Source organism: Macrotis lagotis, chromosome 3 (assembly GCF_037893015.1).
Source record: "Macrotis lagotis isolate mMagLag1 chromosome 3, bilby.v1.9.chrom.fasta, whole genome shotgun sequence".
In the NCBI taxonomy this organism is placed as follows: domain Eukaryota; kingdom Metazoa; phylum Chordata; class Mammalia; order Peramelemorphia; family Peramelidae; genus Macrotis; species Macrotis lagotis.
This window is the reverse complement of record NC_133660.1, coordinates 116725286-116746390: the sequence shown is the minus strand read 5'-3', so window position 1 is coordinate 116746390 and position 21105 is coordinate 116725286. Positions and strand designations below refer to the sequence as shown.

At 37.6% G+C, this 21105-nt stretch overlaps 1 protein-coding gene across 2 annotated transcripts in view; it reads left to right on the top strand.

Moving 5' to 3' along the window:
* The window catches only part of FHIP1A (FHF complex subunit HOOK interacting protein 1A), a 352578-nt gene that overhangs the window by 57955 nt on the left and 273518 nt on the right, over positions 1 to 21105 (top strand). The window contains exon 1 of one of the 2 annotated variants that reach the window (XM_074229135.1): positions 14993 to 17813. The exons of the other annotated variant lie outside the window; for it this stretch is intronic. The gene's annotated coding sequence lies outside the window, so the exon portion shown is untranslated. Of the gene's footprint in view, positions 1 to 14992; positions 17814 to 21105 lie in introns of those variants that run through there. 2 annotated transcript variants of the gene reach the window in all.

Here is a 21105-nt window from a genome sequence, read left to right as displayed (position 1 = left end):
CTTTTTTTTATTTTATTTTGTTTTGTAGGTTTTTGCAAGGCAATGGGGTTAAGTAGCTTGCCCAAGGTCACACAGCTAGGTAATTATTAAGTGTCTGAGCCCAGATTTGAACTCAGGTACTCCTGACTCCAGGGCCGGTGCTCTATCCACTGAGCCACCTAGCTGCCCCTTAACTATCTTTTAAAAACAGAACAGTATTATTTATAACAAGACAGTTGGGCACTCAATCTTACTGATCAAAGGACTCATAATGACCACTATTTAGTTGGGAGGGGAGGACCTCAGAACTGTACAAAGTGGTGGCTTCCTTCTGAGTAAATACTGAACTGATAATAATTTCAGGATAAAAGAAATGGACCTCTTCTGCAATTCAAGTAAGTGAAGCTCTAGAGATTCATCTTCTCTGAAAATCTGCCATTCCTTCTGAAAGACATGGATTGTTACCTCTGGGATCCTAATCTGGCTTTATTTTTCTGTCCTCAAAGTAAAAGGTGTAGAAATATGAAAAGGGGTAGCTATATTTTGGTTCTCTGACTTTTTTTAAAAAGAAATTTTTATTGATTTTTTTATATCACCATTATTTTTCTAGTATTTCTTTTTTTCCTTCCTAGAGAACTGTCTCATATTATGAATTGTATTTTTTAAAGACAAAAAAGAAGAAACAAGCACAATCAATACATCAAAAAGTGCAAAAATTTGTATAATCTTCAATCTTTCTGACCCTCTTTCCTCTACATAAGGGAAATAAGGTTGGGTAGGCCTTCTAATATCTCTTCTTTTAAGCCATGCTTGTTCTTTGTAATTTTGCACCTTTTCCTTTTTTGTGACTGTTTCCATTTACATTGTTAAAACCATTGTTTATATTCTTTTCCTGACTCTGCTTATTTCACTCTTCATCAGTTCATGTAGATCTTTCTATATTTCTCTCTATTTATCACATACATCAATTCTTACAGCACTGAGTCTGACTGACTTTTATGGGGGACAGATGCTTTTTCACCATTAACAGTTTGTAAACAGAGGGGGGAAAATACTAGAAACAATGAGAGTGCCCATCTCTTGGACTGCTGTATGTAGTGACATATTACTGTATACCAAGATAAAGGCAATTAATAGAAACATGTGAAGAGTTATATGAGCTGACCAAATTGAAGAAACTAGGAGGGATGTTATGATATACACTAGGCAGACAAAAAAGTACATGAAAACCACTTTTAAAGGGAAGTTATAGATGATGAAATACATTGTCCTTACTAAAGATGGAAGACTATGCGGATATAATATTGTTGCAAATGCTGTCATATGCCCCTGATTTGTTGGGTCAGTTTTGTTTAACTATTTTCCTTTATGACATAGGAAAGTTCAGTGTGAGAGGTATGTAGAGAAGTGATAGCAACATTGGAAAACTAAAGACTTCAATACATCATTAAAAAAACAAACCCTTTACTTAAGTCAGGGATTCTCAGGGTTGGGTTTTTAAAATATTATTAGGATAATACTCATGAGAGGGAGAATATCCTTGGATTCTTTGGCATTAGTGACTTAGCTCAGCCCTATTGACTATGAACTCTGAGACTTGTAGATATACAAATTCTGCAAAGAAAAGCAAAATTTGTAGTAGTATAAATTTTTTTTTCTATTGACTGGTGCTTGCCCTTGGTCATTTTTGTTTCTTAAAAAAAAACCCTATTGATACCTCCTGTTCTTGCATCATTTTGCTATTTTGCTCCCCCATCCCCCACCCCAGTTTTGGGGTTTGTTCATGTATTATGAAGAAATTGATAAATTACCCAGGAGAGGGGAAAATATCTTTGGATTCTTTGGCATCATTGACTTAGCTGGGCTCCATTGATTATGAACTTTGACCTGTGGGTATACAAATTCCATAAAGAAAAGCAAAAGTGGTAGTTATAAATTCTTCTTTTGGGTGGTATTTGCCCTTGGTTATTTTTCTTTCTTTCTTCCTTTAAAAGAAATTCTATTGATGCCTTCTGTCCTTGCATCACTTTGCCTCTGTATGTGCTTGAAAAAAAATGGATCAAACCTTACCTTGTAACAAATGAAAACAAAAACACCTTGATCATCATATCTGAGAGCTCATACAATATTCTAATCTAGTAACCTTCCTCCTCTCTGTTGTGAGCAGTAAGTTATGATTCATTATCTACTTTCTAGGACTGTCATTGATTTTTTCAGTTACCCAGCTTGTTTTTAGTGATCTTCTTTTTTTACATTACCAAATCATTATGTGGGATATCAAGGTGACCTAGGGGACTTACTATTTGTGTGACTCTGACCAAATCACTTCATTCTGTTTACCTCAGTTTTCTCATATGCAAAAATGAGCTAGAGAAGGAAATGTCAAACCACAATCCAGTGTCTTTGACAAGAAAACTCCAAATGGGATTATGAAGAGTTACTAAAAACAACAACAAAATCATCATGTATAGTGAAATTTAATTTCTCCTTACTTCATCTGTATCAGTTTATACAGATTTTCCTTTGCTTCTCTTTCTTATATTCCACAGTTCCAACTGAATAATATTTGGTTATTTATGTATACTACATTAAAAACCACTTTCCTAATATGTATACACTAATTTATTTCTATTTCTTTAATATCATAAAACTTGCTGTGATGACTATTTTGGTATGTATAGGATCATTGTTTCTGACTTTGTTCTCCTTGAATTATCTTCCCTGCTATACCCTACTCAAAGGTTTTGGGCTATGTAGTCACTTTTCTTACTTTTCAAATGCTATCCAAGAGTGATTGGACCAATTCATAATTCTAACAATATTTTATTGGGCCTGTCCTCTCACAGTACCACCAACATTGATCATTCCCATTTTATTATATTTTTACCAGTTTTCAAGGTGTGAAGTAAAAACCCCAAGAGATATTTTAATTTATATTTTTCTTAATGTTAGTGGTTTGGAACATGTTTTGAAATAATCATTTCTAGTTGACATTCTTTTGACCATTGGTTATTTTTTGTGTTATAAATTTTGTTAATTAATGAAGTCTGTAATGAGGTGGAGTTTGGAAATATTAAAGTCATCTGGGTGTGTGTGGGGGCAGGTGGTATGTGTGGAAGGAGGGTAAGATCTGAACTCTAGAACAGAGCAAGCAACTGTGAACTTTTCTAGCAGATCCTAGACTAGATTCCTAAGAGAGAAATGGACAGGAACACAAAAACTTTAGTAATCTCATATCCTCAAATCTGTTTCTCTCAGTAAGACAATCATCAAGCCTATATTAGTCATTTGCTGGGTACCAGACACTGTTCTTGACAACTTGATACAAAGACAACAATGGAATAGTTCCTTGCCCTCATGGAACTTATATGAGGAAGGGAGGCTTCCAGGTATGGAGCCGTGCCAAAACTCTCACTTTTTTAAAGTTCTTCATCTGTTCTTGAAAACCATAGTGATGGATTTGAAGAATATTGGATATAGAGTCAGAGGTTCTGAGTTCAGATTCTTGTGTGGTTATTCAATAGCTTTGTATGCTGAGTAATCACTCAAATTCTTTATATCTCAGTTTATTTACATAGAAAAAATCCTAATTTTGGACTAGTTGACTTTTAAGTTCTCTTCCAACTCTGACATGGAAATCACCAGATAATGATGGATTTGAAGAGTATTGGATTTAGTCAGAGGTTCTGAGTTGGTATACACACACACACACACACACACACACACACACACACACATATATATCACTCAAACTCTGTATACCTCAATTTATTTGCCTAGAAAAAAGAAATCAGGATTTTGGAATAGTTTTAAGTTGTCAACCAATCCTGACTTTCTGATCCAATACTTTCTGTTTCTGAGGTTCAAAAAAAGTTATTATAAAAATTTATGCATGTATTGGTTCAGTGGATAGAGCACTGTTCCTTGAGTCAGAAGGACCTGACTTTATATCTGACCTCAGATAATTACTGGTTGGGTGATTCCTTATCTGTAAAATAAACTGGAGAAGGAAATGGTAACCTCCAGTATCTTTGCCAAGAAAACTTCAAAAGGGGTTCAATGAGAGTCAGACACAACTAAAAACAATTCAACAACTACAACATTTATTACTGGACTTATTAATGCAAAAAGGTAGAATCAGCCTCTTTGAGATCAAACAGTTTAGCAGTGTCAGACCCAGGGTATGAGACACTGATCAGCACTAGGCAGACAGATTTCCTTTCCTGTTCCTTCCTGATAGCCCGCAGAAGTAATCCTTGAAGAGGTTACCTTTCACTCTCCCAACCTAATCTTATAGTTACCATCAGGTGTGGGAGACTCAGTCTTGGCCAAAAAACTGATCCTCACCATTTCATCTCTATTTTTGTCTAAGAGGTAACTCAGAGCTCCATTCTCTTCTAACCAGTGGAACTACTATTTCCTTCTTGTAATGAAGGCCCATCAGGATTTATCACCTACCTTGCTGCATTTCCTGTTGGTTCCTAATTGGCACTTGACCTTACCATGTGCCTTGAAGTTGAAACCTCCTTTAAACATTGCCTCCCCTAATTAGAATGTAAAGATTCTGGAGATCTAGACTGACTTGCTATTTTCTTTGTATTCCTAGGACTTGGTTTATAATAAGAGCCTATTAAATGCTTTTCCCATTTATTCTCTACTAGTCACAGCATTGACTTCTTTTCAGGGGTGGCTTACTTAGCCACTTTAGCTTGGTACAGGATAAATATGTACATCATCATCATGCTGACTGTTCTTTATAAACCCATCATGGACCTTTTTTTAGTGACTTCTTTCTGAGTTGTTCCTGATCTTATTGCCAGTTTTCATGGGAATCCACTGAGGGAAGGGATATTTTGCTTCAATGTTTTGGCAAAAGATATCAAAACTCTTTTTGAATGCCATGGTGAAGAGACTGCCAAGGCATGCACTGTGCAGTGTATAGATTGAGGAAAAGATCTCCTTTCTATTTTATTTGATCATACTCATTTAAGATTAAATAGATGATTTTATGATTTCCACAATTGTCCCTCATAGCAAACTTTTTGCTATTTGGTTCTTGTGTGGTTCAACATATGACTTTTCTTGTTCCTTTCTTATCAATGAACAGTTTTCTATTGCTACATTAAAGATATATTTATCTGTGCGTATATCTATATATCTATATCTCATTGTAGGTGTGCATGTTATATATAAAACATACACACCTATGATGAGACACATGCAGCTGCAATCATTTGGGTAGCATGAATATTTTACCCTGGAGAAAAATGATAAATTTACCTGCCATTTCAGAATGGCAAGTGGCTAGATGAAAGCTTGAACACCTGTGTTTATGGGAAAGTGGTGTTAGATCCCCACAATTAGTTCAAAATTTCAGGGGATTTAGCAGAAGGACTGCTGCTACTCTTCTCTTCTGTATTCCTCTGGGCAATGAAAAATTGGAATGCTGATTGCCTTTCCTACATACAATCCTAAAAGTGATAAACTCTGAAGCCCAAGGAATGGATACCCAACTCTGGTGGCCTTTGAATATAAAATCTCCTTGATTTATGTTCAGTGATGACTATTGCATTTTATTTCATTTATTTCCTTAAATTTTTTGATACTATTTGCTTTTTACAACCCAGTTATTTCCAGAACTACCACCTAAATTGAACCTTTAGGATTAAAAAAAAAGACAAATAATTAAGAAAAAAGCTTTCATTCTCTCCTTGACCTGGCAATAACTTACCTCTTTGTGAAGAGATTATTTATTGTCCACAACAATTATTTGTTTTTCATTCACTCAAGAATTTGTCTTCCTTATATAGAGTTTTCATTTTCTTTGCTGTGACCACTGTGCATGTTGTACTTTAGCTTTGTATTTTTTTTAACTGTATTGTTAAACTCCTTAGTTTAGTGAGCTCAATTGCAAATTGGAATCTGTTCTTCAATTTAGAGAGTGCCTGGGGCACTGAGAAATTATGTGACTTTCCCAGGATCACACAGCAAGTCTGTGTTAAGGAAGGGACTTAAACCGATGTTTTTTAACTCTACCAATCAGCTGTCTCTCCATTATGCCATACTCTCTCTCATATTTCTTCTTTTTTTATTCTTCCTCCCATTTTGAATTAGTTTTTTTAAATGATGTTCATTTAAAAATTTGAGTTCCAAATTCTCTCCCTCCCTTCAGCCTCTCCCCTTCCCCATAAGACAATATTATTCCATTATTGTATGCTTGCCATAGTTTGGTTAGTCATTCCCATTTTGTTTCTGATTCTAGTATATCATAGGAATGCCTCCTATCAAAGTCAGTACAAAGTGACTACAAAGCTCAGTTGTTCAGACTTGGGGTCAAATATCTGTTTGGGTCCCCCCCTCCCCCACAGAAGCATTCTATCAGTTCCAAAGACAACCATTTCTGTGCAGTTTAATTCCCTACCAAATGATTTTTCTTTTCTTTTCTTTTTTAAAAATATTTATTTTGAGTTTTACAATTTTTCCCCTAATCTTACTTCCCTCCCCCACCCCACAGAAGGCACTTTGTCAATCCTTACATTGTTTTCAAGGTATACATTGATCCAAATTGAATGTGATGAGAGAGAAGTCATATCCTTAAGCAAGAAAAATAAAGTATAAGAGATAGCAAAATCAGACAATAAGATATCAGTTTTTTTCCTAAATTAAAGGCAATAGATTCTTTCTCTGGATACAGATGGTATTCTCCACTGCAGACAGCCCCAAATTGTCCCTGATTGTTGCACTGATGGAATGAGCAAGTTCATCAAGGTTGAGCATCACCCTCATGTTGCTGATGGGGGGTACAGAGTTTTTCTGGTTCTGTTCATCTCACTGAGCATCAGGTCATGAAAATTCCTTCAGGCTTCCCTGAATTCCCATCCCTCCTGGTTTCTAATAGAATAATAGTGTTCCATGACATACATGTACCACAGTTTGCTAAGCCATTCCCCAATTGAAGGACATTTACTTGATTTCCAATTCTTTGCCATCACAAACAGGGCTGATATGAATATTTTTGTACAAGTGATGTTTTTATCCTTTTTCATCATCTTTTCAGGGTATAGGCCCAGTAGTGATATTGCTGGATCAAAGGGGATGCACACCAAATGATTTTTCAGATAAGGATTGACAACCTGTATCATTTGAGGGCCTGTTACATTACTTTATAAAGCTTCTTTAGAACACTTTGTTAACCAGACCTAGCTTATTGATTTTTCAGAGAGCTTACAAATGACAGCACAGTGACTGTAACTTGACTTGAGAGGTACCTCTAATTGAAAAAATTCTTCCTCTGTAAGGTGTCACCATGTCAGGCTTCCTACTCCTTGAAAGCTCTTTCTTAGAATTGGAACTTTGAATGTTAGTTTTTAAAAATAAATATTTATTCCTTTGAAGCTTTTTTTTTGTGCAACACCTTGTACTGTGGGGATATCAAGTTGGATTGGGCATGGTTCTTTCCCTTCTGAACTTCCAATAGGCTCTTACGATTGGAGTTGGAAAGGATGTTAGAGCTCATTTAGTTCAACTTCATCATTTTATACAAAGAGAAACTGAAGCAAATGATCACATAGCTGATCAACTGATCTAGGTTCTTTGGCTCTTATTCCATCATTATCCACTGTACCATGTTGGTATTACCTATCTAATAGGAGATCAAAGAGATGTGCATAAATATTTGTGATATGAGGTTATATAGAAATATGGGGTAATGAGATAAATGCCACAAGAGATGTACAAATAAAATGGTTTTGTACTTGTGATGAAGTTCAAAATTGGGTGGAGGAAGGCTTCATAGAAGAGGTAACATTTGAGATGGACCTTGGAGGATGGAAAAATGCCCAGACAAGCATCTATTGAAATAGTCTATCTATTTTGTACCAGGCACTATGCTAATAAGCGCTTTACAAATGTCATCTCAATTTATCATCACAACAACCAGGGGATATAGGTGTTACTATGATTCCCATTTTTTGCAGTTGAGGATACTGAGAGAGGCAGTTGTAAATCAACTTGCCCATAGTCACATTAATAAACTACAAAGTGTCTGAGGCTGGATTTGAATTCATATATTCCTTACCTCCAGCTCTTAGCACAGTGCCTAGAATATGGTAGACAGTTATTAAATGTTGATTAACTGACTTCGGGTCTAGTGCTCTATTCAAAGGACCACTTGTCCCTGGCATTCTGGGAGGAGGAAATAGCATGAACCAAGATATACTTTAGAAAACTTGGATTTTGCTAGATTAAAGGGTAAGGGGCTAGAATGCCCTCTCCATCTCTACCATGTACAGTTCTGAGTCATTCATTTAGGTGACTGAAATCCCTATCTTCCCATTCCCTCCCCTCATTTGTGTACAATACTTGATGGGTAGAGATTGTGTTTAGGAGGTAAGAATTGCCATTAAAGTATTCTTTTGCATCTAAGGGATAAGGATTGGAACTGGACCTGTGATTTCCTTGATGCAGAGAAAAACCAGGTGAGGACACTCTCTTTACCAATACTTATCATCATAGATAATCCTCTGCAAGGAATGTCAAAGTCTTAGAGAATTGCTTAGAGCATTAAGAGGTAAAGTGACTTTCTCCAGAAATACCATTTTGTTTCTGGAGCAGAATTTGAAGCCAAGACTTTCTACCTTTGAGCTTGTCTCTGGCTGTGGTGCTACAATGTCTCTCCATTTAAATACTAGTTGTTAATTAAGGACAGTTGATTTAGTTTGACACATAGTAGGTAAGAAATGCTTTTTCATTGTTTTTTTATTTGGTCATTAGAAGAGGAAATATGGGGAATGGGTGTGAAGGTGGAATATGATAGCTGTCTTCAAGTTTTTAACAGGCTGCCTCATGAAAGAGGGATTTGATTTGTTTTGTTTGGCCTCAGAGGACAAAATTCAGAACAAGGGGAGGAGGAGGAGTGACAGAGAAGTGAATGTAGGCTTGAAGAAAAAATTGCCTCACTTTCTAAATGTGAAGTGATACGGGACAGCTATATAGATCACTGATCCTGGAGATGACCTTAGTTCAAATCCAGCATTTTTCATACTAGCTAGATGACCCTGGAGAAGTCACATAACCCCAACTGACTCCCCTCTCCCCCCCAAATGGAGTGGGCTATGTGGGTAGGCAGTGGGTTTCTCCCTCTTTGATAGTCTTTGCAAAAAGCTGAATAAGTCCTTGTGTTGCAATGATATAGAAGATATTCTTGTTTTAGCTTTGGTTTGGACCAGCTGGTGTCTGAGATCCTTTCCAACTCTGTGTAATGAGGCATTGTGATGAGATCATTGGGTCTAGGAAAGCTCTCAGAAAGGCCAGTTTGGTAACCCAGTACAGTATGACCCTGGAGTAGTCACTTAACCTCTGTCTACCTCACTTTCTTCATTTATAAAATGAAGCTGCACTAGCTGGTCTCTGAGGTACCTTTTGAGCTCTAAATCTATGATGCTATAATCTTCTGACTAGCCCTCTTGTGTGGTAACTGGAAGTTTTAAAGCATTTAGACAGAACTACTGAGAGCTATTATTTCTCTATAAGTTTGAAAAGAAAGTCAATACAAGGCCATGTGATGACTGAACAGAGGTAGGGTGGATGAGGAAAACAGGAACTTCCCCTTTTTCAGATCTGTAGGGAAGGAGTACAATCATTCATATATACGAATGCCTGTTAATGTATGAGGCACAATATTAGGCATGGTGGGGGATGCAAATGAGATAGATACAAGACATAGTTTTTTTCTTTGAGGAAGCTGACAGTGTAGTTAAAGAAGCAAGACATATACAATAGATCATAGAGAAAATATAATATGACACAATTCATCTACAAATGAGGAGTATTAGGAAGAGAGCTATTGCTTGCCCAGTCTTCTGCAGTTTCATCCACATTGTAGATTGGAACTGAGGGCTTAAAAAGTAATACATCCTGAGTCTTGAACAGAAGATGGGGCTATCTTATTACTTGTAAGTCTCAGAAATCTTTACAGGAGAAGTTTTCATTTTCCTTGTGGAGTATTGTTATTACTTACTGTGAGTTAAGGAGACTTTTCTCCCATTTAAATTAAAGATGTAATTTTGGGAAATATGGGAAGAGATTTTCTAATAGATAAAAGATGGTTATTACTGAATTTATTTTAGGGGATGTCAGCTATACTGTTGAATGCTTATAATCTTGTAAAACTTTCCCCTTTAATTTTTATAACTATTATAATAAGTTTCCTCCCCCCATCCCACTTTTTCCCAGAGATGTATCTTATATCAAACAAGGCAGCAATATTTTTCCAGGTTACCTTTTAGAGAAGACTTTGAATATGTTAATAGTAAACTGGAGGAGTCTTAAGTCAATTAGGGGAAAAATGTGCCAGAATGGACCTTTTCCTCAAGTCTAGTATATGATTTTAAGACCCTAATGATTGACAGTCATGACACCACCACTGATAGATTTGGAATTGTCTTTGGCAGTCACTGTTCTGATTTTCTGTGCTTTAAGGAAAAGGTGTGTTCATTCTGGACATTTGATGTAACCACCTTCTTCCCCTTTTGCTTTGACTGTTTTGTCCCCTTCTTGGAATGAAAATTAGTGGGTTATAATGTTTGTTACTGGAACTTTTTGGATTTGGGAAGTTGCAGTTGTTGCTATTTTTGTGGCCATTCTAGTCTTTGATGTTTGATGGGGGTGCAGAGAGAAATGATCCTGGGGTAATTCATTATTCTATGATAATGGCTTCTTTTTTTTTTTGTAAGCAGCTAAAAAGTATTGAGGATGTCAGTTCATACTCTGTAGACTACATGAAAGCATTATTGGGATAGTTCTAGTAGGATCTAGGACAATGGAGATACTATGGACTCTTATCATATTCCCATTTGGTTTTATTTCTTTTACTAGTGCTCTATATTTTGTATATGTTGTATTCATTCCTTCATTCATTTTCCCATTTTTTATTCATGTTCACCCCTTCCTCCAGTAGAATATAAGAAGGAAAAGTTTCATTTTTGGCTTTTCAGTCTTAATACTCAACTCAATATCTGGTATATCACCTGAGTTTAAGAATTAATTTTTTTTAATTTTTAAATTTTTAAATTTTTTAGGTTTTTATTTTGGCAAGGCAAATGGGGTTAAGTGGCTTGCCCAAGGCCACACAGCTAGGTAATTATTAAGTTTCTGAGATCGGATTTGAACCCAGGTACTCCTGAATCCAAGACTGGTGCTTTATCCACTATGCCACCTAGCTGCCCCAAGAATTAATTCTTGATTAATTTTTTTTAACAGCTAATAATAGCTCCTATTTGTATAATACTTTAATGTTTACAAAATTTTTTGCATATGGTAACTCATTTGATTCTTTCAACAATCCTCTGAGATAGGTGTTATTATTATTATTATTATTATTATTATTATTATTATTATTATCCTCATTTTATAACTGAAGAAACTGAGGTACAGTAAGGTTGCCTAGTATGACAGGGCTAGTAAATGTCTGAGGCAGTTTTTAAAACCAGGTTCTCCTAATTTCAAATCAAATGTTCTCTCTACTTTTCTACCATGATGAAAAAATTTAGTCTCAAAAATGAAAAATGGAGAGGGGTGGCCCGACAGAGTGAAAGAACTTCAACCTCCCGGAGGCAGCCCCAGGGTGCTGAGAGCTGCAGCTCTCAGCAGTGGGGGAGTTTCCTGAGCTATGCCCCGGGGAGCACCAGGCACAACCTGGGGGGAACAGCGGGGGACCTCTGCCAGAGAGAGCACTTGAAGCCCAGCCCTCAGGGCACACAGCAAGCAACTTGGTCTCACCACAGCCCAGAACCAAGCAAGAGAAGCAGGCGGAGCCGGTAAGCAGGAGCCCCCAGGGCATGAGCCCATTGAACCTAGGGAGGGGAGTGGAGAGAGAGAGAGAGAGAGAGAGAGAGAGAGAGAGAGAGACTGCCAAGCTCTGTCCTCTGTCCCTGGAAGAGGACTCTGGGGTTCTGACCACATTCAGATCCTGATCCCAGTCTAGGTCCCCCCATAAAACAGCAGGCCCCCCCCACCTCAGCCCCATGGCAGAAGGGGGTGATTATGGTCATTCACAGACCAGGAGGGAGGACAGAGCCTCACACCACTGAGACTCTTGTGGGAGTGTCCCAAAAGCTCAGGAAGCACCCCCAAAACAGGCTTAGGCTGGGAAAATGAGCAAGCAGAGAAATAAGAGGAACAACACTGAGAGATACTTTGCCTGTGAGCACAAGAAGGATCAAAATACTCAGTCTGAAGATGAAGATGCACAAGTGCCTGCATCTAAAGACTCCAAGAAAAACAGAAATTGGGCTCAGGCTATGACAGACCTCAAAAAAGACTTCAAAAATCAAATGAGGGAGATAGAAGAAAAACTGGGAAAAGAAATGAGAGAGATGCAGGAAAAACATGAAAATGAAGTCAGCAGCCTAGTCAAGGGAATCCAAAAAAAAGCTGAAGAAAATAGTATGCTAGGGGCAGCTAGGTGGTGCAGTGGATAAAACACCAGCCCTGGAGTCAGGAGTACCTGAGTTCAAATTCATCTCAGACATTTAATAATTACCTAGCTGTATGGCCTTGGACAAGCTACTTAACCCCATTTGCTTTGCAAAAACCTAAAAAATAAATATAGCATGCTAAAAACCAGCTTAGGTCAAATGAATAAAACAGTTCAAAAAGTTATTAAGGAGAAGAATGTTTTAAAAAGCAGAATTGGCCAGATGGAAAAAAAAAAGAGATAAGAAAGCTCTCTGAGGAAAACAAATCATTAAGACAAAGAATAGAACTCAGGGAGATTGATGAATTTATGAGAAATCAGGACTCAATACTTCAAAACCAAAAGAATGAAAAATTAGAAGAAAATGTGAAACATCTCATTGAAAAAACAACTGATATGGAAAACAGATTTAGGAAAGATAATCTAAAAATTATTGGAATACCTGAAAGTCATGATCAGGAAAAGAGCCTTGACATCATTTTCAAAGAATTACTACAGGAAAATTGCCCTGATATCCTAGAAGCAGAGGGCAAAATAGAATTTGAGAGAATCCACCGATCTCCCCGAGAAAGAGATCCCAGAAAACCAACCCCCAGGAATATTATAGCCAAGTTCCAGAACTCCCAAGTCAAAGAGAAAATATTACAAGCAGCCAGAAGGACACAATTCAAATATCATGGAGCTACAATCAGGATCTCACAGGACTTAGCAGCAACTACATTAAAAGCTCATAGGGCTTGGAATATAATATACTGGAAGGCAAAAGAGCTTAGAATGCAACTGAGAATCAACTACCCAGCAAAACTGAATGTCCTCTTCCAGGGAAAAACATGGACTTTCAATGAACCAGGGGAATTTCAAGTGTTCCTGTTGGAATGGCCAGAGCTGAACAGAAGATTTGATCTTCAAATACAGAACTCAGGTGAAGCATAGAGAGTGGAGGAGAAGGGGAAAATATGAGGGACTTAATGATGATGAACTATATGTATTCCTGCATAGAAAAATGACACTGATGATACTGATATGAACCTTCTCAATTAACAGAGCAGGTAGAAGGAGCTTTTATAGATGAAGCACAGGAGAAAACTGAATTTGAAGATATATTGTGGTGTAAAAATGGAATCAGTAGATAAAAGGGAAATGTAATGGGAGAAAGAAAAAGGAGAGGAGGAATAGGCTAAGATATTTCATATAATAAGATTTTTCTTTATTACAACGAGCTATTGCAATGATATGGAAGGGCAAAAGGCAAGGGGGAATGAGGGAATCTTCGCTTTCATCAGAGGTGACTAGGAGAGGAAACAGCATATATACTCAGTGGGGTATAGATATGTAGAGTAAGGAGGGGGGGCAGGGGGAAGGGGTGAGGATATGAATGATGGAGGAGAGGATGGACCATGGGGGGAGAGTGGTCAGATATAACATATTTTATTTTTTACTTCTTGCAAGGGGCTGGGATTGGAAGGCCTGTCCTGGACCATAGGGCCAGGTAGATGCTGGGCCTAAGGGGTGGTATGGGGGCTCAGGGCCTCTTGGCCCCAGGACCAGGGATTTGTCTGCTGCACCACTCAGCTACCCTACAGCAGAGTCAGAGTGAAAGGAGAGAGAAAATATAGTACATGGTAGTGGAGAAATATGAAAGGAGGGAGTTGTGATCAGCAATGGCAACAGTGGAAAAATATGGAAGTAACTTTTGTGATGGACTTATAAAGAATGTGATCCACCTGACAGAGTTGGTAGTGTTGGAACACAGACTGAAGCACATTTATTATTATTATTATTATTTTTTAGCTGGGGTGCAGGGCAAATGGGGCTGGGTGGCCTGCCTGGGGTCACATAGCAGGTTGACCATTGGGTGTCTGAGGCTGGATTTGGACCCAGGTGCTCTGGGCTCAAGGGCCAGTGCTCTGTCCACCACCCAACTGCCCCTACTATTATTACTATTTTATTTTTATTTTGGGTCTTTCTTTTTCTTTTTTTTTTTTTGGTTTTTTGCAGGGCAGTGGGGTTGGGGTGGCTTGCATGTCACACAGCTGGGTGATTGGTGTATGGGGTCAGATATGGGCTCGGGTGCTCCTGGCTCCAGGGCTGGCACCTACAATTATCACTGTTATTTTTTTTAATTTTAATTTTTTTCTCTCCCCTTTACTTTATTGCTCAATCAAGTCTGTATTTTTTTGGGAGAGGGGGTATTTTGTTTACTCTTAAACAAGAATATTTTATTAATGTATAAAAAACCATTATTTGTACAAAACAAGAATAAATAAATATTAAATTTAAAAAAATGATTGTAGGAGCAGCTAGGTGGCGCAGTGGATAGAGCACCAGCCCTGGAGTCAGGAGGACCTAAGTTCAAATCTGACCTCAGACACTTAATAATTGTCTAGCTGTGTGATCTTGGGCAAGGCACTTAACCCCATTGCCTTAAATAAATAAATTTTTAAAATGATTGTTGAAAATTAAATTTGCATGTATTTAGAAAGATAAATAAATTACATATTTTTTAAAAAATAAAAAAAGAATGAAAAATGAATTGCCACTGTTTCCATGGGCAGAGTCAGATTCAAGATTGAAACCTGAGTCTTTGTGGAACCACGTTGAACACTCAATCTACTAATTCTTATAGGATCTTCAGATTTCAATAACTTCTTTCATAGATGAAGAATTCAAACCATAGAGATGAAAACAAACCCTTATAAAATGATCATCCAGCTAATGTCAGAGGTAGCATTTGCATTTTAGCCTTTCTGGTTTCAAGTTTACTATTCTTTCTGCTCTCCTACACTTTCTTTATGAGAAACAGTTGAGAGAACTCTGAGCAGGCTGCAATATTAAATGCTGATAAATTTACAGATAATAAGTTTTCCCATCATTAGATTATCCAGGCATATTGTGGTTTGGGAAGACTATTACCCTTTTTTTGTGGCTAATCAGGAGGCTAGATGTCAGCTTTAGCAATGTAAGAACCTGACTGGACCACGCTTCTGTAGAAAGCCATTCAAGTACTAGAATCCCTATGGGGAAGAGAACTCATTTCCTTTTGTGGGTTCAAAGACCCATAGACTTGTAGTTGGAAAGAGCCTTGAGGTGATGTAGTTCAATTCCCCTATTTTACATTTGAGGGAGCTGAGGCCCAGAGTGGTTAAGTCAATTGCCCAGAGATAGATAGGTAATCAAGTGGCATAGGTGGTATATGACCTCAGGTCCTTTGACTCCAAATTTAGAGATCTCTTCCCTGAATCCCATTTCCCACCCTAAATAAGAGATACTTTTCAAAAATAAATTTTAGTATAAGATGCAAAGAGTGGAACTAAATGCTTTTCTGAAATCAAATAAGTATTTATAATGGGAAATTTTAGGCTTCCCTACTTTTTGTGACATAGTTGGTTCTTAGCCCAAAGAATTTTTATTTCTGTATTTAGGTAAAGAAGTTTACCACCCAACAGATAGGCTATTCAGAAATGTTGGCATTAATTAGCCTGGGAAGATTTTAGCATGCTCTGGGCTAGGTGTGGGCAAGGTTGCTGTAAGTCACACCTAGACCAGCCCTCAGAAGGTGTTGACAGACCCGAGGATAATCTTCCATGAGATGCTAAGGAAGTGACTGCCTGGGTGTGCAGGATAAAAAAGGTTACTGTTCCTCTGTGGCTCAGAAAACTGTTGGGATGGCAGGGAGGGTTGTAGGAGTAGACAACTAGACTCAACAGTACAATGAGAGCTCAATGCAGTGACGATTTTGGTGGACAATGGCAAGGTTGCATTTCAGGATGCCAGTCTATCATCAAATTCTTCCCATCTACCAGAACATTCTTGCAGCACTGGGCATCTTTCTATTAGGCTAACCTATTCAACCCAAAAGATGGATGGCACTGAATAGCCACATATATAGCAGCTTCACCTTCAGAATTGGAGTTATTCCATTTTTGTCAATATAGCTTTGGTATCTAGCATAGTATCTGACTGACTACTAAAAGGACTTGTTGATGGATTGAGGAATGGAAGGATTGAGAGCTGGAAATTTAGACTTTAGTTTACATAACCTTAGTTATGCAGTTCCTGCAACCCTCTCATTTTACAGATGAGGAAACTGAGTGCTGGCATTCTGAAGGAAGTAAGTAGCTTGTCCAAGGTCACATGGGCTATAAGATTATACATTGCTGTTTGTGCTTAGTCTTCTGACTCCATATATTCCACATTTTTCACTAGATCAAGCTGTCCTAGAAGACATCATCCTTCTCTTTTGGGCTTCAATTTTGCATGGCCTAATTTGTGTCATTTGTTTTGCTACTCTCACTTTGTTGCCTCTCTTAGCATCATATCACAGGTGTGTGGATTTAGTGCTGAGATAGAACAATGAAGGCCACCTTTGGAATCCAACCCTCTTATGAAGAAAGATTAACTGATTTGCCTTGGTTCATAGCTAATAAACATTTTTTGTTATATATTTTATGATTATATATACACACACCACATTATTATATATATAAGTGAGATTTCAACACAGATCTTCCTGACTCCAAATTCAGTTCCCTATGCATATACTTGAGCCTTTTTAACCACTATCCCTATTTTTATTAGCATATCTGAGAGATTCAGGTGTTTAGTGGAGAGATTAGGGCCCTGGAATGGAACAGTAATTTCTTACAAATCTTTTCTCATTGAATTAAAGAGCACCACCAAAATATACTGTTGTTAACCTGCCCAACCAAACAAACAAACCACTGACAAGTTGTACATTTCAGCTTTCAAAGACCCTCTGTCTTTATGACTTTTAACACCAGGAAACTAAGTGTGGAGCCAAACTGTCCTGAAACCCAGCAGCTTGTGGACATTAACCCGAGAAAACAGGGTGTCCTTTATGAGAAAGTGGAGGGGGGCAGGCCTCTGCTTGGGCTACTAAACCTCCCTGACTCAGAGAAAATAAAACAGTGTTTTACAAAAATTTGTGATCCTACTATTAAAACATCAGGAAAGGTGAGTCTTTGCCCTCTGTGGGCCTGGGGACATTTAAAGAGGGAAGAACAAGGGAGGGAGGTGGTAGCAAATTTAGGCTGCAAGAAACCCAATCCTGACTGCTGGAAGGAAAGAGCAGGGCTGGTTGGCTTGGCATTACCAAAAATAGAATCTGGATGGGTCCAGGGAAACCCTCTTCACGTGTTAGTTCATTGGTCAGAAATAATTGCTTTCGTAGAAGCAACAAGAAAAACTGGTCGAGTTTGTTTTCTCGTGTCCCTGGTAAACACATTAGCAGTACCAATCTCGAAGCAGTGATTTCTACTGAAATACAGTTTCAGAATTTGGCCAGCCCTCCGGCAATCCCTGTGTCTACCATGAAATTCTCTTAGGCCTTCTCTTCTGAGTAAGTGAGTGGTTTGGGGCGTTTTTTCCCCTTGTTTTAAAATTGCTTCTTCCATCTAGTGTAGCTTGAATTTCCTTTGCTTTTTTGGAGTGAAAAAGCCTGTTGGGGGTGGGAGAAGGGAAGGGGTGACTTCCTTAGCTTGAAACTGGATCCTCCTGTCTTAACTTTCCTATTATAGAGGAAGAACTACTTAGATTGACACCCTTTGGGATGCCAGTGAATCATAGAAAAGCTGTGCCCTGGGCTGTCAGCAAATACTTCCAAGTTTAACTTTGGAGAAATGAGCATTTTTTTTCCCCCAGCACATGCATTTAAGATTACTCTCATTTCATTTGTACATAAAACTAAGTCAATTAGATTGCATGCTTTATGGTGCTTTATGAATCTTATCATTTTCTTCCACTGAAGGAAGCTATTTCCTGTTGAAATTATGGTTAAATATTCTATGAAGATGAAGATGAATATGAAACTGGCTATATGTGCTGAAATTGCCATGAACCAAAATGGGGTGGGTTGGAGGGGGTTGGATTTGAAGGCAGAAGGCTTGGATTTCAGTCTCAGTTTAGTCATTTGCTACTTAAGTGACTTTTGAGCAAGCCTCAGTTTCTTCATCTTTACAATAGGAATGGTAATAACAGCATTTCCTTCATAGGGTTCTGAGGACAAATGAGATAATGATTGTAATGTGCTTAATGAGCCTTCATTTTATATATGTATCTATAGATATGTCAGTTATAATTTTCATGATCACTATTGTAATTATATATTTTAAAAAAAAATTAAGTTTACCCTTCATTTAAGCTGAATGTCATAGGGAGAGACTGGCTTTCAGTTAAAGTTTCATGTGAACAAAGAAGCATTTTACAAAAGAGAGTTTCTATGCATTTTCCAAAGCAGAGAATTTATTTATTAAGAGGAGGAAGTTATTCAATTGTAAGAAATGTTAGGAAAGCCACTTATTTTTTAAAAGAGTCATATTCTTTGTAGATAAAAATAATTTCTTATACTAGAGGCTTGTAGAACACTTCAAAAAACAAACAAAAAATATTATTCTAAATCTTAAATCCTGTGTTTAAACTGGAAAATCCATATTTTAAGTTTTATCCTTTTTTTCTATTGCAAAACAAGCAAAAATTTGGAGAAGGTTGCTTTGACTTTTAGATAATATCAGTTAATTTGAATCATATTTTTGTTGCTTGTGATATTTTGGCAGTAGGCCAAGGTCTTGTCATTTTATGTCATTACTGATATGACTGGTCCTGTCAGGAATCAGTTTACTGGACTTTTGGTAATTGCCAGCTCAAGAAATTTGGTGTTAAAGATAAATGAAGGACTGAGAATGTTAGGTCTGAATTCTACTGAAAGTATTAGAGTTAATTGAGGAAAATATAGGTACCCTAACTGCCCATAGAAAAAAAATTTCCCTTTTCTTAAATGTTCCTTCCCCCGTCCCTCATTTATAAACAAGAATAGTCAAGCAAAGCAAATTCCAGAATTGTCAAAAACAGTCTCTATTTTCACCCTTAGTATCACCTGTTCACCTGGAGATGGGTAACATGTAGGCCTCTGGAATTGAGCTTGTTCATTGTATTGTTCAGAATTAAGTCTTTCAAAGTGTTTGTCTTTACAATAATGTTATTGAATTAATGATTATCATTTCCTTCTTAAGTGTTTTATTGGTCAACTTTTCTTTTTCTATGTTACTAGACTTTCATGAGCTCCCCCCCCCCCCCCCCGCCCCCAAAATGAACCTTCCTCCTTCTTTATTAAGTTTTGGTCAAATCCTGTGAGAGAGAGATCACTTTTAATTTGAAGGAGAAACCAGAGATTTTTTTTTAGGTTTTTTTTTTGTAAGGCAAATGGAGTTAAGTGGCTTGCCCAAGGCCACACAGCTAGGTAATTAAGTGTCTGAGACCGAATTTGAACCCAGGTACTCCTGACTCCAGGGCCGGTGCTTTATCCACTGTGCCATCTAGCCACCCTGAAACCAGAGATTTCATGAAATAGTGGTATCTTAAAGGTAACCCTAAGAGAAAGGAAACATTTCCAAGCCAGAGTCCATTCCCTGTAGGACTTTCACCTTTTCATCTCTGGAATTCTATCTTCAGCACTTTGTCTTGATTAATTAAAGCCTCATGTACCCACATTAAAATGGCAGTCCATAGCCATGTTTTATCTGATCCTCTCAGGTATCATCTCAATAACCCCCCCCCCTTTCTAGTTTTAGATCTATAATTAGATCAATATTTCTACTGCTATTGGAAAAATGTCAGTCTACTCTCCAGTGATTCCACTTACCAAAGGTCTCCCCAATTAGAATGTAAGCTCCTTGGGGGCAGAGATTTACTTATAATTTTATTTGTTTCTCTGAAGTTTTGCATTTTTTCCCATTAATTAGGATTAAATTAATAGTTTAGCTATAAAAGAAACTTGTTCTAGCCAAATCTTATACAAATATCCAGAGGTAGGTGTGGACAACCAACTTGGTAAATCCCCTTATTTCTTCAGCCCTCAATTGCCTATAGAAATGAAAGGCTTGTTTCAGAGAATTTCCAAGTTCTAATATGACTTATGCCCCCCTCCCTTTTTACCAGCTATATATTCTCTACCATCCCTAGATACCTACCTGGCTTTTCTGCCTCTGCCTTTGGTCCTGAATACAGCAGGGGGAGTCTCTCAGATTTGCTAAAAAATAGGGCCCGATATGCCCCTTTGTTCAGTAAGGGTAGGTTATTGGGAGTAGAATGGGTTTATCTTATTACCTGGAGGGGAAATTTCTGAAGGGAGTTGATTTAGGATAGGAGGAGGATGATAGTGATTCATTGATCTGCATCATCCCTGTCTCAACCCTATTCCCCTTCGTTTCCAGTTCTCATAGGCCTAGAGTCTGCCTCTCTGCTTACCCAGAACTACCCAAATTCATTGAAAATCTTAACAGAGGGAGCACAGACCCTGCCTAAGATCAGTTTCCTTGTGGGCAATCCCTCATTTGATCCAGGGCTGATTTTTTTCAGCATTACAGTGACTGATTAATAGATTCCATACTGCTAGGAAAAGGTATGGGTTTTTTTTCTTAAAGCTTAGTCAGGCTGAAGTTATGATCCTGGTATTTGTATTAAAAGGCTTTATGTTTCACTTGAGGTATAACTTGAAAATCTCTTTCAAATAAAAGATTTAACAATTTAATAGATGCCTTGTCTTGCATAGCAAAACGATTCTTAAAAAAGGCAATTTTGAAGCATTTACAACATCACTATTCTTCTCCAAAGGACCTAACTTCTAGTAGCTTTTT